Below are 14,368 nucleotides of genomic sequence, written 5' to 3' on the forward strand. Positions count from 1 at the left end.
GGAAGAGTTAACATCACTGTGGTGTTTGTTTTGCTGTTTGTGGCCCCGTTCAGAAGATTTCACCTCACGTTTTGTCTGTGTGATAATTGGATTTTGAAAAAATTGGTTCATTGCGGAAAGAAGGATTGGTGATAACGTTTCAGTGGAGACACCTTTTCCGCATGGAGTGAATATCCTTTCTGAGGGGTAGATTTCTCTCACTTTCTGTTGTCTCACCCTCGCTCTTAACTATGAGTTTGTAACTTGGGGCAAAGACAGCGAAAAACAAACAAACGAACAATGTTACCCAAAGCTTTAAAAATACTGTATATTTTTAAAGTGGAGTTACACTTTAAAACTGTACATGTTCCAACTTACAAGCAAATTCAATTTAAGAACAAACTTACAGAACCTATCTTGTTCATAAGTTGGGGATTGCCTGTATTGTTAAATAAGTCAGGACATTGGCAAAAAAAGTTCAGTTCTGGAAAAATAAATTAATTATTTTAATTTTCTTCAGTTTTGTTGTTCTTGTTTCACAAAGAAGCACCACTGATCTATAAGAGAATGCAAATCTGCTTGGACTGTGTTCATATCAACTTTTCCTGCTTAGGAAAGCCACCCCTTCCATTTCGGTTGCTTAAGGTTGTAAGGGTGGGTTTTTTTGTTTCATTTTCCTACTCAACGTTGCCAAAGTAAGCTTTATGTTCAAGCAGATTTCAATGGAACTGGGAGGTGTGTCTTATTTTTCTTCCACAAGGCTTCTTATTTATAGATTAAAATGTTGGCAGGTGTGCCCAGGAAGAGGAGCTGCAGGGCTTAACACCCTGCAAAAAAGAAACAGATTTGTTCTAACAGTTTAAAACTGGCAGAAAGGCTGAGAAAAACTGTACTTTCTTGCCTTACATATGGTTCTTGTTTGTCAAAATGCAGCTTTATGGAAACAGTGACAACATGGGAATGTATAAAACACAAAGAAGCTTTACAGCCAAAGCCACTAAAAAGAGTGGGTTCTACCCATGAACTGAACTAAAAATGACTACATTAAGCACTGAAATGATGGGACATTTTTCACACTACACAATTATAGCATTATGATTCTTCTTTAACTCCCATGACTATATCCTATAGAATTATCAGGTTCTACTGATGAGCTAAAGCTGTTTGGGTAAGAATCCCTTCTAAATGTAAGTGTCTTTAAAAAAGAAAAGACAAAAACATGATCACTTCTTTTTTTTCTGCCTCAATACTGGGAAAATGTTTTCTTCACCCATTCAGCTTCTTCAGAAATAATTTTCCACTTAAAAATACTGCTGCTACTCAACTGTCTCCAGCTTCAAAGAAAATATGCTTTCAAAAATAAATATCCACCACAAAGTAGTAAGTCAGCCTGCCTTGAAATATCAGTACTTTACAACATGCATTATACCAGGTCATCTCTTTTGTTTAATTGGGGGCTATTTGCACATTGTTATAAAATTTTCATTTTGTGTTTTTTCTCTCCTCATATCCATTTCACCACACTAGAGGAAACAATCCAGTTAAAGTTCAGTTTCTGTCTCCTGCAGAATTCTGGGGTTTGTAGTTTAGTGAGGCTGTTAAAGACTTTTTCCAAAACCTCAAACCCCAGAATTCTGCAGGAGGCAGAAATTGGATAAGTGGATTTTTTCTCTAGTGTGATGAGGCCCCTAGGGCATGTTGCATTAAATAATAAAAAATAAAACTGAATTAAATATGCAACTCTAGAACATGTTTATTGGATATTGACATATAGATCCAGGGTTACCCTGGTGTCATTGGGACTGCTGCATGCCTACTTTCTCCTTTCTCCAGCTCCTCAGACTGTTTCCATGGCAACACTGGCAACAGTGGCCAAGCTCCTTTTGAGATTCCTTCTTTCTTTCCTCCATTTCCCTCATACACCTTCTTCCCTTCTTCTTTGTTTTTTCCTTCCTTGCTTGCTTTCTCTTCCTTTCTTTTTCTCTCTTCCCTTCTTTCCTTGCTTTCTCCCTTCCCCTCTCTCTCACACACACATCACTTTTCTTTCTTAGTGACATCACAAGGGTCATTTCACCAAGCAACAGCTAATCCAGTGACATTACAGAGGGCCATTTCTTTCTGGTCCAAATGGAGAAATATACATGCATACAAATGTACTTTGACATATAGATAAATAAGATTACAGAATTTAGCACAGCTTTTAAATTTTTAATTGTTTATTTTAGTTTTTAAAACTTTGATTATGATGAAAATGAAAGAAAGAAAGAAAGAGGAAAAGGCAGGAAGGGGGGAAGTACACAGAATACGAATATGGGCTTCAATGTAAGCCTATATTCAATGACCAGATTTCCAAAAACAGCAATGAGATCTTCTGACCATTGAACAACAGATAAAAGGTAAAGGTAAATGCTTCCCCTTGACATTAAATCTAATTGAGTCTGACTCTGGGGGATGGTGCACATCTCCATTTCTAAGCTGAAGAGCCAGAGTTGTCCATAGACACGTCCTAGGTCATGTGGCTTGCATGATTGCATGGAGCACTGTTTTCTTCCCACCAAAGCAGTACCTATTGATCTACTCATATTTGCATGTTTTCGAACTGCTAGGTTGGCAGAAGCTGGGGCTAACAACAGGAGCTCACCCCATCTACGGATTCAAACTGCTGCCTTCCAATAAGCAAGTTCTGCAGCATAGCCGTTTAACCCAATGTGCCACCCTGGTCACGAACAATAGATAGTCAATGTGTATTTTTGCAGTCTTGGTATAAAAGCCCTTTAACAGTCAGGTCATGCACGATCCAACTACACTGACCATAAGTTCAGCTGAATTTGTTTGTACAGTAAGACCCCCCCCCCCGTATTAAGGAGCAATACACTTCCAACTAGACTGTGGTTACCTGAAACCATGGATATGACCAAAGATCATTAAATTACCTGACGTCCGATCCTAGCATTCCATAGCTAGTTTTTGCTTCAACACAATTCTATCTTAACTTCTGGAGGAAACATATCATAGAATTTCCCAGAATTTCCTAGAAAATTTCTAGAGAGACAATTTTTCCTCCATGCTCAGGTAACTGAAACAGTGGATATGGGTTTTAGCAGTGATGGAAGTCGTATATCATCTAGAACAGTGGTTCTCAACCTGTGGGTCCCCAGACGTTTTGGCCTTCAACTCTCAGAAACCCTAATAGCTGGTAAAATGGCTGGGATTTCTGGGAGTCGTAGGCCAAAACACCTGGGCACCCACAGGTTGAGAACCACTGATCTAGAAGCACGTGCGTCTCCATTGACAAATATTTGCTAATGCAGCATTTGTTTTATTTAAACTAATTTCAATGAACCATCACCACAATTGTCCACAGAATGTGTAGTGCAGTCTCAGAAAATGAGAACTACAATAATAAGAAGTGGGATATAGAAGATGTTGGCATATATTCAGTCCCTTACAGTTCACTTCTGTTCAGAATCTAGTCATCTCTACAACAGTTTTCTAATCTAAGGAGCTTCAGTAGTTCAATTTATGCTTGTCTCACACCTGATTTGCAATTCCAATTGGTACAGAACATTCTATATGACACTAGATAGCTACAAAGTCCTCATTTGTCTGTTTTTGGATAGGTGTGTATGTGTGTGGTTCAACTAAATATGTTTATAGCTTCCTTCTGTTTCTCTGTGGTCCCATTCTGACACCATTTCTGTCATCATGGAAACCCCACTGTTTCTTGCAAGGTTTGTAAGTCACCCATGCGCATGGAAAACATAATCTACTCTACACTATACGAGAAGTACTAGGAAGGGCTAAGGACTAGTAGATTATATTTTAGAAAAAATAACACTGCACATTCAAAACTACAGCATTTGTAATTACAAGCATTCTTACGAGGGGGTGAGATCTTCCTGCTATAATACATCTTTCATATAAACATAAATGCCTAAAATTATCCTTTTTCTGTCATTATAAACTGAAATATATCCTACTACACCTTCTCAAGGAAGCTTGGTTTGCAATGAGGAAAACTCTTCAAATAGGACCCCCCCCCCCAAAAAAAAGCATGATGCAACTGATTGTATGCTATACACATTTTAAAAAGACAAATTATCCATCTGACACACTAGATGACCTTGCCCCAGTTATCCATGAATCAAAGTCAATACTACTATTTGCCATATTACCTCAGTGTTATATATTAATAATGAAAATAATGGACAGTCATATAACAGGTCGAATTGCACATTTAATTTAAGTAATTGTCATATGGAAGCCAGAAAAAATGTCAAATGGTAATCAAGCAAAAATATAATCAGAATTGCCCTGATTTTAATATTTTTTTATTAGATAAAGGATCACATACATAAATGTACAAGATGGTGGAACACATGCAGCACTATTGAATTTTTAAACCTGAAAATTTAAAATGCCTGCTCTCATCTAGAAAATGGTGTGTATATAATTTCAAGCACATGATGGATTGCTAGAGCTATGTATAGCTACACCATTCCAGCAAAATTGGTTCCTTACTAAAATGTATCAGAAGAAGAGCAAAAAAAATTAATGCACAGGTTAGCTATTTCTGGTGCTATATGGTTCTACACAGCTACAAGGCCGACAAATGGGCCTACCTCACTTTCAGCAGCATCTCTTGTTTGAAGCTTGCCTTTCCCAGGCACTTTTGCCAGTCACACAGCATGAAATCAGGAAGAGAATCTGTCCAAAATGAGGGGTTGGATAGAGAGCTGAATTCAGAACGACTGGGAAGTAGGGACATTTTCTCTCTGCTCAGATGGCTTGGGTTATCCCTCTTGAGCCGAAGTGCAGGCTGGAACCGGCATTCTGTATGCCAGTTCCTCCTCAAATTTTGTGGCTATGTGTGGAACCGCCCATAGAATCATGCTGGAGACCTAGAGAGAACACTTCTCTAAGGCATCATTAGTCATCCTGTAGGACTCAGAAAAGTACATAGGTATATAAACACTAAAAGGTGCAAGTTACCTCTGTTCACCTGTTACCAACTGCTTGAAACTTCACTTGAAAAAACTGAAAGTTCCTGGGTCCCTCAATAAGATGCTTCACATGGAAATGTCAGGTCAGCTAGCAAATTAGAATTCTGATAAACTTTTAAATGTCAAAGCATGTAAGTGAGAAAATCATCATTTATTAGAATCATTTCATTATAGGAAGCAGGAGGAAGAGATAATTTTTAGCATATTTTTACCATATAAAAGCCATTAATTATGTATTTCATTGATATACCTTCATATTTATATTCACATAAATACATAAAATATTCTTTAAAAAGTAAAAAAAAAATCTATAGACAGAGAAAAGGGGTCTATTTGGCATATGGCAGAGAAAACATCCAGACGGAAGAGTGATTTGTATATATCCCTCCTAGCTTAGGTACCCAGCGTTACCTGGGTTATTTGAAGAACTCATTTTTTTTATTTTACAAAATTCATAAGGTTATGGGTGAACTACAACTCAAATCATGCCAGGTAAACCTCCCCCAAAACTACATCAGTACTTAGTTTATCATGTTGAGAAAGTTTGCTCCAGATTCATCATCAGTGGGATCCGTGTGCACTCTGGCTGCAGGGTAAACTACAACTCCCACCATGGTGAGTCAGTCCCCCTCAAACTCCTACAGTGGGTTCTGTTGGTCATGAGGGTTCTGCGTGCTAAATTTGGTCCCGGTCTATTGTTGGTGGTGGCTACAGTGTCTTCGGATATAGGTCAACTACAAGAAATGAAGGCCAAGTCCCCTCAAACTTCTCCAGTATGTTCAGTTGGTCATGGGGATTTTGTGTGCCAAGTTTGATTCAGCTCAGTCGTTGGTGGGGGTCACAGTTTGTTGTAGGTGAACTACAACTCCCAAAAAAATCATGATCAATCTCTCCCAAAACCATCCAGTAATCAAAATTGGGTGTATCAGGTATGCATTCCAAGTTTGGTCCAGATCTATCAGCTTTTGGGTTCACAGTGCTCTCTGGATGTAAGTGAACCACAACTCCCCAAATCACCGTGAATTGTCCCCAAAGACCTCCAGTATATTTTGCTGCTCATGGGGGCTCTGTGTGCCAAGGTTGTTGTTGTTGTTGTTGTTGTTGTTGTTGTTGTTGTTATTATTATTATTATTATTATTATTATTATTATTATTATTACACTTCAAGAATCTAGGACCGACTTCATTCCTTTGTACTCAGTTAGCATCTCTGTTTCCATTTGAAACTATTTGGCCAGAATAGTGCCCGTTGGCATTTTTTCACTCATTGTCATGTGAGAGTTTCAGAAATGAAAGATGAGTCAAAATGAAAGTACAAAGATGTGATATTTTCAAGTTTATCTGATGACTGGAAAAATTCTACCCAAATATACAAACCAGAGAGTAAAATGCAGGGTAGAGGGAGGATCAGAGAATGAAAACAGCAAATGTTCTGTTTCCATTATCTCTGTACAACGTTTTTTGTACTACTGTTGCTTCTCTTCTACACATTAGAAATGCAGTTAAGCCTGTATTTAATTCATAGATGCAGAACAAACACAGCACATTCATTTGTATACAGCAAGTCCCGTGGTTTTAAAAAACAAACTACTTTTTTTCCACCAGAGAATCATGCTGAAGGATCAAGAGATTCCTAAAGAGATGTTCTCTCAGGTTAAAAATGGCAGAAGTCATGTGTCTCCCACACACACAATGTAAAGTAACACACTCACTTTCTCTAATATAAGTTCAATATAACAAAGGAAGGTGCAAAAGCAATAAGGCCCAGAATGAATGAGTCACCACAGCGTCCCTTAATGAACCTATTCCAAATAGTACATGTCAGTCAATCTAAGTACAAAAAATTGCAAAAAGGGGAAAAATCTTTGCATCTAGCAAAAACATAAAACATTACTATACTCTGCACTAGGCCTTGCCTGGATTTATCATATTTCTGCTATACTATCTGCAACATCAGTGTTTCCATGATGGAAAAACCCCACAGGATAGTTATCTGTATATGACAGAAAAGTACAGAGATTTATGTCCTTATTTTTACTGGGTCAATAAAATCTCATATTCTTCATCCCATGATAAAGAGCAGTAGGAAAGAAATTCCTGTCAATAAATGTGACGCCACAATTGAGTGCTGCATTTATATTAAATTAAAATTTACATTTAATAAAATAATTCAGTGATTTCTGAGGACAAAAAGCAAATCCTCCATACGCCCCAAAATGTGAAAAGTCCTGGATATCACAGTTAAGCAAGATATTAATTTTCTATCCCAAATAATCACCATAAAATGAATGATGTATGTTCTGTATAATATGCTACATCTGCTTCATTCCCAGAAGAACACTACAAATTAAGCAAGGAAGGTTCAGACTTAAGTACATGGTTTGAGTACATCTGTAACTACTGACTTTTAATTAAAACAACTCATTAACAAATTTCACAAGTGTAAGTTTCAGCCCCAAGACTTCCCAAAACATTTACATCTAGCAAAATCACACTTACACAGAAGTCTCTTGGTGACAGCATATGTGGGTGAGCTTTTTTCTATGTGGAATTTATTTCTTATTTCCAAGTAGAGAAACTCACATTAGACGCAGCCCCATTAGCAACGTGATACACAATGGCACTGTGCACGGTTTCCAACAAACAGTCTCTAGCTTCATCAGGAAAGCAAATATCCAGGCTAGCCTAGCCCTTGAAAATCTGACAGCTTTGCCTATTATACCGAAATGCTAATGTTCATTTCTGAATAAACAGCTCTCTTTTACCACAGAAAAGCAACAACATCAAGTACATAGAGCAACCCAAACAAAGTCCTCATCTTCGAACAAAGGGCAAGTTTTCACAATTATTTTTGGCTAGAAAAGGTAAGCAGACTGTGGCTTTTGCCTATCAATTCTCCAATGCAAAGCTTTATTATGAAGGCACACACCTCTTCCCACTCAGAATTATATTGAATGCAGAACCAAACATTCAATTTAACAGATTTTTTGCTTGGAATCAGAGATGCAGGGAAAATAGAGCAAAATTTTGCCAAGATTCTGGAGGTAGGGGTTCTTTAGCAATATCAACAACAATGTTCTTTAACCTCTCCTTCTGTCCAAACTTTCTTTCTCTGGTTGTTGCAAGTGGCAGAGATCCAAGCAGCAATCACTGTTCCCTTTTCTAATACCCTTTTAGCCAGTATTATGAGGCACAGGCACAATCTACATTGCCATATAATCCAGTTTGAAATGTATTATAATGGTCAGCAGACTATAGACTCATATAATGCAGACTGAACTGCTCTGAACCGGATTATCTGAGTCTACACTGCCATGTAATCCAGTTTAATACAGTTAATCTGTATTCTGAAACCGGATTATATGGCAGTGTAGATGGAGCCACAGAACACTGTTGAGATGATTTCTACAAGAAAAGGTGATGGCCACATGTTCTCTACTAAAAGTACAGTCTGGATCCATAAATTAGTCGAGTCGGGATTCCTGAATTTATTTTCTACTAAAATTACTAGAGTTAGACATGAGTATCCAACAGGCATGGGCAAACTTTGGTCCTCCAGGTGTTTTGGACTTCAGCTCCCATAATTATTTATTATTATTATTATTATTTTATTTAGAACTTTTATATCCCGATCTTTTCTATCTCCGTGGAGGGACTCAGACCGGTTAACAGCAGAAATTCAATGCACAAATACATCTAAAAACATCATAAAATCGTAAGTTAAAATACAGACAGGATAAATACATATAAGCCAAATCGCCAATATAGAATCACGTTCAACTCAGCCTACCAGTAGTTAGGAATTGTGGGAGTTGAAGTTCAAAACACCTGGAGGGCCAAAGTTTGCCAATGCCCGGTATACACAGTATCTAAATTTATTTATTTATTTATTTATTTACTGCATTTGTTGACTGCCGTTCTCAGCCCTGGGGCGACTCACGGCGGTGTACAACATATAAAAACAGTTTACAATGAAGCAATAACACAACGACATATCAACATAACTATCAGCAATACAACAATAATATAATTACACTAAATCATCCGCGCCGTCTCATCGTAGAATCATAAACCAATCTCGTAATCCATATTCCGTTCCAGTTGTCATTGCCAATTGTTATAGCACTTAGTTAAACGCCTTCTCAAATAACCATGTCTTTAGGCTCTTGCGGAATGACATAAGGGAGGGTGCCTGTCTGATGTCTACAGAAAGGGTGTTCCACAGCCGGGGGGCCACCACTGAGAAGGCCCTATCTCTCGTCCCCGCCAGACGTGCCTGTGAGGCAGGCGGGATCGAGAGAAGGGCCTCCCCGGACGATCTCAAGGCCCTCGTGGGCTCATAGGCCGAGATGCAGTCAGAAAGATATTTTGGGCCGGAACCGTTTAGGGCTTTGTAGGCCAACACCAGCACCTTAAATTGGGCCCGGTAGCAGATCGGCAGGCAGTGGAGCTGGGACAGCAAGGGCATTGTGTGCTCCCTGCGTCCCGCTCCTGTTAGTAACATGGCTGCCGCGCGCTGGACTAGCTGAAGCTTCCGGGCCGTCTTCAAGGGCAGCCCCACGTAGAGAGCGTTGCAGTAGTCAAGGCGGGATGTGACCAGAGCGTGTACCACCGTGGCCAAGTCAGACTTCCCGAGGTACGGGCGCAGCTGGCGCACGAGCCTAAGCTGTGCAAATGCTCCCCTGGTCACCGCTGAAACCTGGGGATCCAGGCTCAATGATGAATCCAGGATCACACCCAAGCTGCGAACCTGCGCCTTCAAGGGAAGTGCGACCCCATCCAGCACAGGCTGTAACCCTATACCCTGTTCGGCCTTGCGACTGACCAAGAGTACCTCTGTCTTGTCTGGATTTAATTTCAGTTTGTTCGCCCTCATCCAGATCATTACAACGGCCAGGCACCGGTTCAGGACCTCGACAGCCTCCTTAGTAGCAGGTGGGAAGGAGTGACAGAGTTGGACATCATCTGCGTACAGATGACACCGCATCCCGAAACTCCGGATGATCTCACCCAGTGGCTTCATGTAGATGTTAAACAGCATGGGGGACAGTATAGAGCCCTGTGGAACCCCACAGGTCAAAGGCTGTGGTGTTGAACAGGTGTCCCCCAATAACACCTTCTGGGTGCGGCCCTCCAGAAATGACTGGAGCCACTGCAGAACAGTGCCCCCAAGGCCCATTTCCGCAAGGCGCCCCAGAAGGACACCGTGGTCGACGGTATCGAAGGCCGCTGAGAGGTCCAGGAGCACCAACAGGGACACACTCCCCCTGTCTAGCTCCCGGCGCAGATCATCCACTAAGGCGACCAAGACCGTCTCAGTTCCATGTCCCGGTCTGAAACCAGACTGTGCCGAATCCAGATAATCCGTGTCTCTCAAGAATACCTGGAGTTGTGAGGCCACCACGCTTTCCATGACTTTGCCCAAAAAGGGGAGATTGGAAACAGGCCGAAAGTTGTCAAATTTAGTGGGGTCCAATGATGGTTTCTTCAACAGCGGTTTTATAATAGCTTGTTTTAAGCTCACTGGAATCTTGCCTTCCCGAAGGGAGGCATTAACCACCACCGTTACCCACTCAGCCAATCCCCCTCTGGCCTCCTTCAGAAGCCAGGATGGGCAGGGGTCTAGGATGGACGTGGTGGGCCTCATTCCTCCAAGTATCTTGTCCACATCCTCGGGCTTCACAAACTGAAAAGAATCCATCAAAATAGGACAAGCAGGTGCTCGTGTCACATCCTCAGAGACTGCATTTAACATGGTGTCCAGCCCAGAACGGATCAAGGCGACTTTGTCTGCAAAGAACCGAGCAAATGCTTCGCAGCGCGTGGCCGAATTGTCAGGGCTCCCGCCTGAGGTGGCGGGAGTTAAAAGACCTCTGACAATCCGGAACAACTCCGCCGGACGGTTCCTTGCAGACGCAATAGTGGCCGCAAAGAAAGTTTTCTTTGCGGCTTTTATTGCCGCGGCATATGCCCTTAGAAAGGACACAAACCGTGTTCGATTTGACTCGCTCGGATCCGAACGCCACACGCTCTCTAGTTCCCTCTTCCTTCGCTTCATCACTGCCAGCTCCTCAGTAAACCAAGTTTGGCCTCTTGAAGGCCTCTTGTTTGCATTACATTCCTTCCAAAATATATAGCACATGAAGCCTTAAATATTTGGAATTCGCTCTTCAACCCCCACCCCCACCCCACCCCCAAATTTATAAGCAGCCTGCAAAATAATAAAAAGGAATAGAATAAATGAAAAATGAGAACTGGTGCTTACATAACATTAAGACTGAGATTTTTGTAATAGAAAATTTATAAAGCGTCTGGAGCAAAGTTTTCAGTTGGTACCATGAAAGCATCAAACATAGTATGAGATGATCTTCCCCAAATGGACCATATGGCAACATAGTTAATTTAACATTCATGAGCTAGGACACATTACTCTGAATTTCCTTCACATGTTTTTTTTTCTTTTCATTTTAGAACTATTCTAATGGGTCCTCATCTATGCAGAGGGGCTAGACTGCAATAAGCTAAAATTCACCACAAAGTTATCTGTTCGGTAAGGAAGTCACAAAGATTTCCCCTATAAGCATATCAATATCCTTTTAAGCCAATGAAAACAACACATTCAAAGTATGATACTCAGGTTACATTTTGCATATGACATGTTGAGAATGGTGCATGGCTACCAAGGTTCCCATGAGGTTCTGAACTGTCACAAATAAAACTGCCTCATGAATAATGAAAGACAGACAAGCTTCCTTGGGATAACTGTTCCAGGAAAAAGGTGCTTCAACTAAAAGCTGCCTTTGGAGATGAGGAGTTTGCAACTTTCTGACCTCCAAAGTTCACCCATGCTGTTCCATTCAAACTGATCTCAGGAGGACCACTTTTCTAGCCCATCAAAGCTATAACAGACAACAATAAGGATATCATTTTGTTCCTTTTCATTCTTCTCTGCAATTCAGTTGGGCATTACTAGCATATAAACTATGAACATAAAAAGTTAAAATTAAAAGGCGTACTTACTGAATAATTAGCAAGGCCTTTTCCTATTTTTCTTTGATGTAAAAATCCTCTGAGTCTTGAAATATTCAACCACTGTGCTAGTTTTCTGCTGAGAAATAAAAGACACTGTTAGAGAAAATGCAATAATCCCAATTACAGGGCAACCATATAAGGAATGGCAGTCAACACCCCATGTTGAACCTTGATGGGCAGTGCTTCCTCAAATGATTTTCTTGAATCTGTTCACTTCTGCTTTTAGAAAAAGCACTGGCCAAAACCATCCAGCAGAAAGAACTAAACAAACAAAGCAAAACATCATTCACACCTTAAGGAAAGTGAGAGGAGCATTCTGAATCTTAAAAGTTAAAAGGTGGGAATAGAGGGCCTTTGAGACCACATGTGGCCAAGGAGGAGCTACATGTTCCTTAATCCTTCTATTTATGTTCATATGCTTGTCTCTCTGTGTGCATGTTGTGTGTGTGTGTGTGTGTGTGTGTGTGTGTGTGTGTGTGTAAACCATGTATTTATGCAGATGGTTCAGACTGGGGAAAAATCTTGGAGTGCCCATCTTTTTACAAATTCGACACTGTTTTGCATATGAACTATTTAATCATAATGTAAAGCGCATATGTATTATCTGATAGCTATGTTAATCATATCCTCAAAATAGTTCTTGTCATCTCTCAGTCATGAAGGCAGTAATAAATTAAAACAGACCAGACCCATTACATCATAACAAAGAATTATTTGAGTGTCATTCTGAATTTCTACCTCTTCTTTATAGGGATCTCATCTACCTGTTCACCAGCTTTCAAGCCTGCAGTCTGACCTTTCCATCAGGCATAACACCTACCATGAGTGCTCTCCTTTGTTTTCTATCCCAGAAATGCAGGCTGAGATCTACTCCCATCTTTGTCTAAATAATGGAAGATGAAAAAATGACCAACTATTAATTGCCTATTGTCCTTGTATATAAGAAGAGTTGTGGCAATGGTTTTCATATTGTTGCCTTATTACATCACGTGCACAGATCCAGCCACCTGCATTTAGTGGCTATTGGCCCTTGGGGGAGGGGAGGTAATGGGGGAGTTGGATGCAGAATGGCCACAAGCAAATATAGCCAGGATTATCTATTCAGTCTGAGGCAGCCTCTCTATGAAGTGAGGGACACTTGCTTTCTTGGCTGTTCGGTATTTATTTACCATATTTGTATCCCACTCTTCTCATCCCTGAGGGGACTCAAGACGGCCTTACAAAAGGCAGCAATTTGATGTCATACATACATACATTAAATACAATAATTACAATTAAAACCACACAAATAAAATATGAATGACTGAAACATCTATTAAAATCATGCCATCCAAAACATAATCCATTTGTCAAACACATTGCTACATGTTCACTTCTTGCACCACTCCAATTACTTGTCAAAAGCTTGGTCCTAAAACCTTTTTTTTCCTGAAGGTCAAGAGAGATGGGGCTGATCTGATTTCATTGGGGAGGGAGTTCTTTAGACAAGAGACCACCACTGATAAGGTCCTGTTTCTTAATTTATCTTAGTCATCCTAATGTATGAGCAACATTACTTTATGCTGAGTGTTGTTAATCTTCCTTTTGCTGCACTCTGCCCCAAATACCACAGATTTATTTGATATTTTCAAAAACTAGTAAACAAGTTGCACTTATATTACACAACAACAGCCTTGTAACTCTTTTATTCATTATATTTAGCTGTCATATTTTTGCATTCTAATATAGTGATCAGCCAGCTATTTATTTTAATATACATAAGTATGTGTCATGCAGAAGATACCAAATACAGAATTCTAATTTTGTACATTTAGCTGTAGTAGTAAACACAGTTTAATTATTCCACAATTGCAGAACAGTAACCTGTTGCATACAAGATACCAGGAAAAGTACAGGGTGTTTCAAAAAGACGAGACTGGTTTTAAATCACTATATTCCTGCAAACATGAAACACCCATGAATGAAACTTTTAACACTTGAAAGGGTGGGACATAAGATTTTCAAATTATTACTACTAGATGCTTCTCCCAGCACACAAACAGCCCCTAGCCTTAGTCTTCCCCAAGATGGCAATGTCAGCTATTGTCAAATGGAGTTTATTAGGCTAACTAAAGCAGATCGGCCTACAGCAGATCTTTTTCCAACAATGTCAGCAGAGTGGTTTGTAAAATCTGATAAACCATTGAACTATTTGTAACTTTTTGTGTAATTGTAACATGCTGCCATCATGAATAGGCTTGGGCCCGAATCCATTTGAATAAAAATGATTTGTAATATTCGGTGGTCCATTTTATATAATCTCAAAAAAAAAAAAAAACTGAACAGGGAGGAGGGAACCGCAAAGACAGGCAAAAT

The 14,368-nt window shown here is 39.9% G+C and overlaps 1 protein-coding gene across 7 annotated transcripts in view; it reads right to left on the reverse strand.

The window, feature by feature from the left end:
* The window catches only part of ATXN1 (ataxin 1), a 267,664-nt gene that overhangs the window by 205,976 nt on the left and 47,320 nt on the right, over window positions 1-14,368 (reverse strand). For 6 of the 7 annotated variants that reach the window (XM_060774857.2, XM_060774859.2, XM_060774860.2 and 3 more), the window contains exon 3: window positions 12,002-12,089. The gene's annotated coding sequence lies outside the window, so the exon portion shown is untranslated. The remainder of the gene's footprint in view (window positions 1-12,001; window positions 12,090-14,368) is intronic. The other variant, XM_060774856.2, reaches the window with a different exon arrangement.

This window comes from Anolis sagrei, chromosome 4 (genome assembly GCF_037176765.1).
Source record: "Anolis sagrei isolate rAnoSag1 chromosome 4, rAnoSag1.mat, whole genome shotgun sequence".
NCBI lineage: Eukaryota > Metazoa > Chordata > Lepidosauria > Squamata > Dactyloidae > Anolis > Anolis sagrei.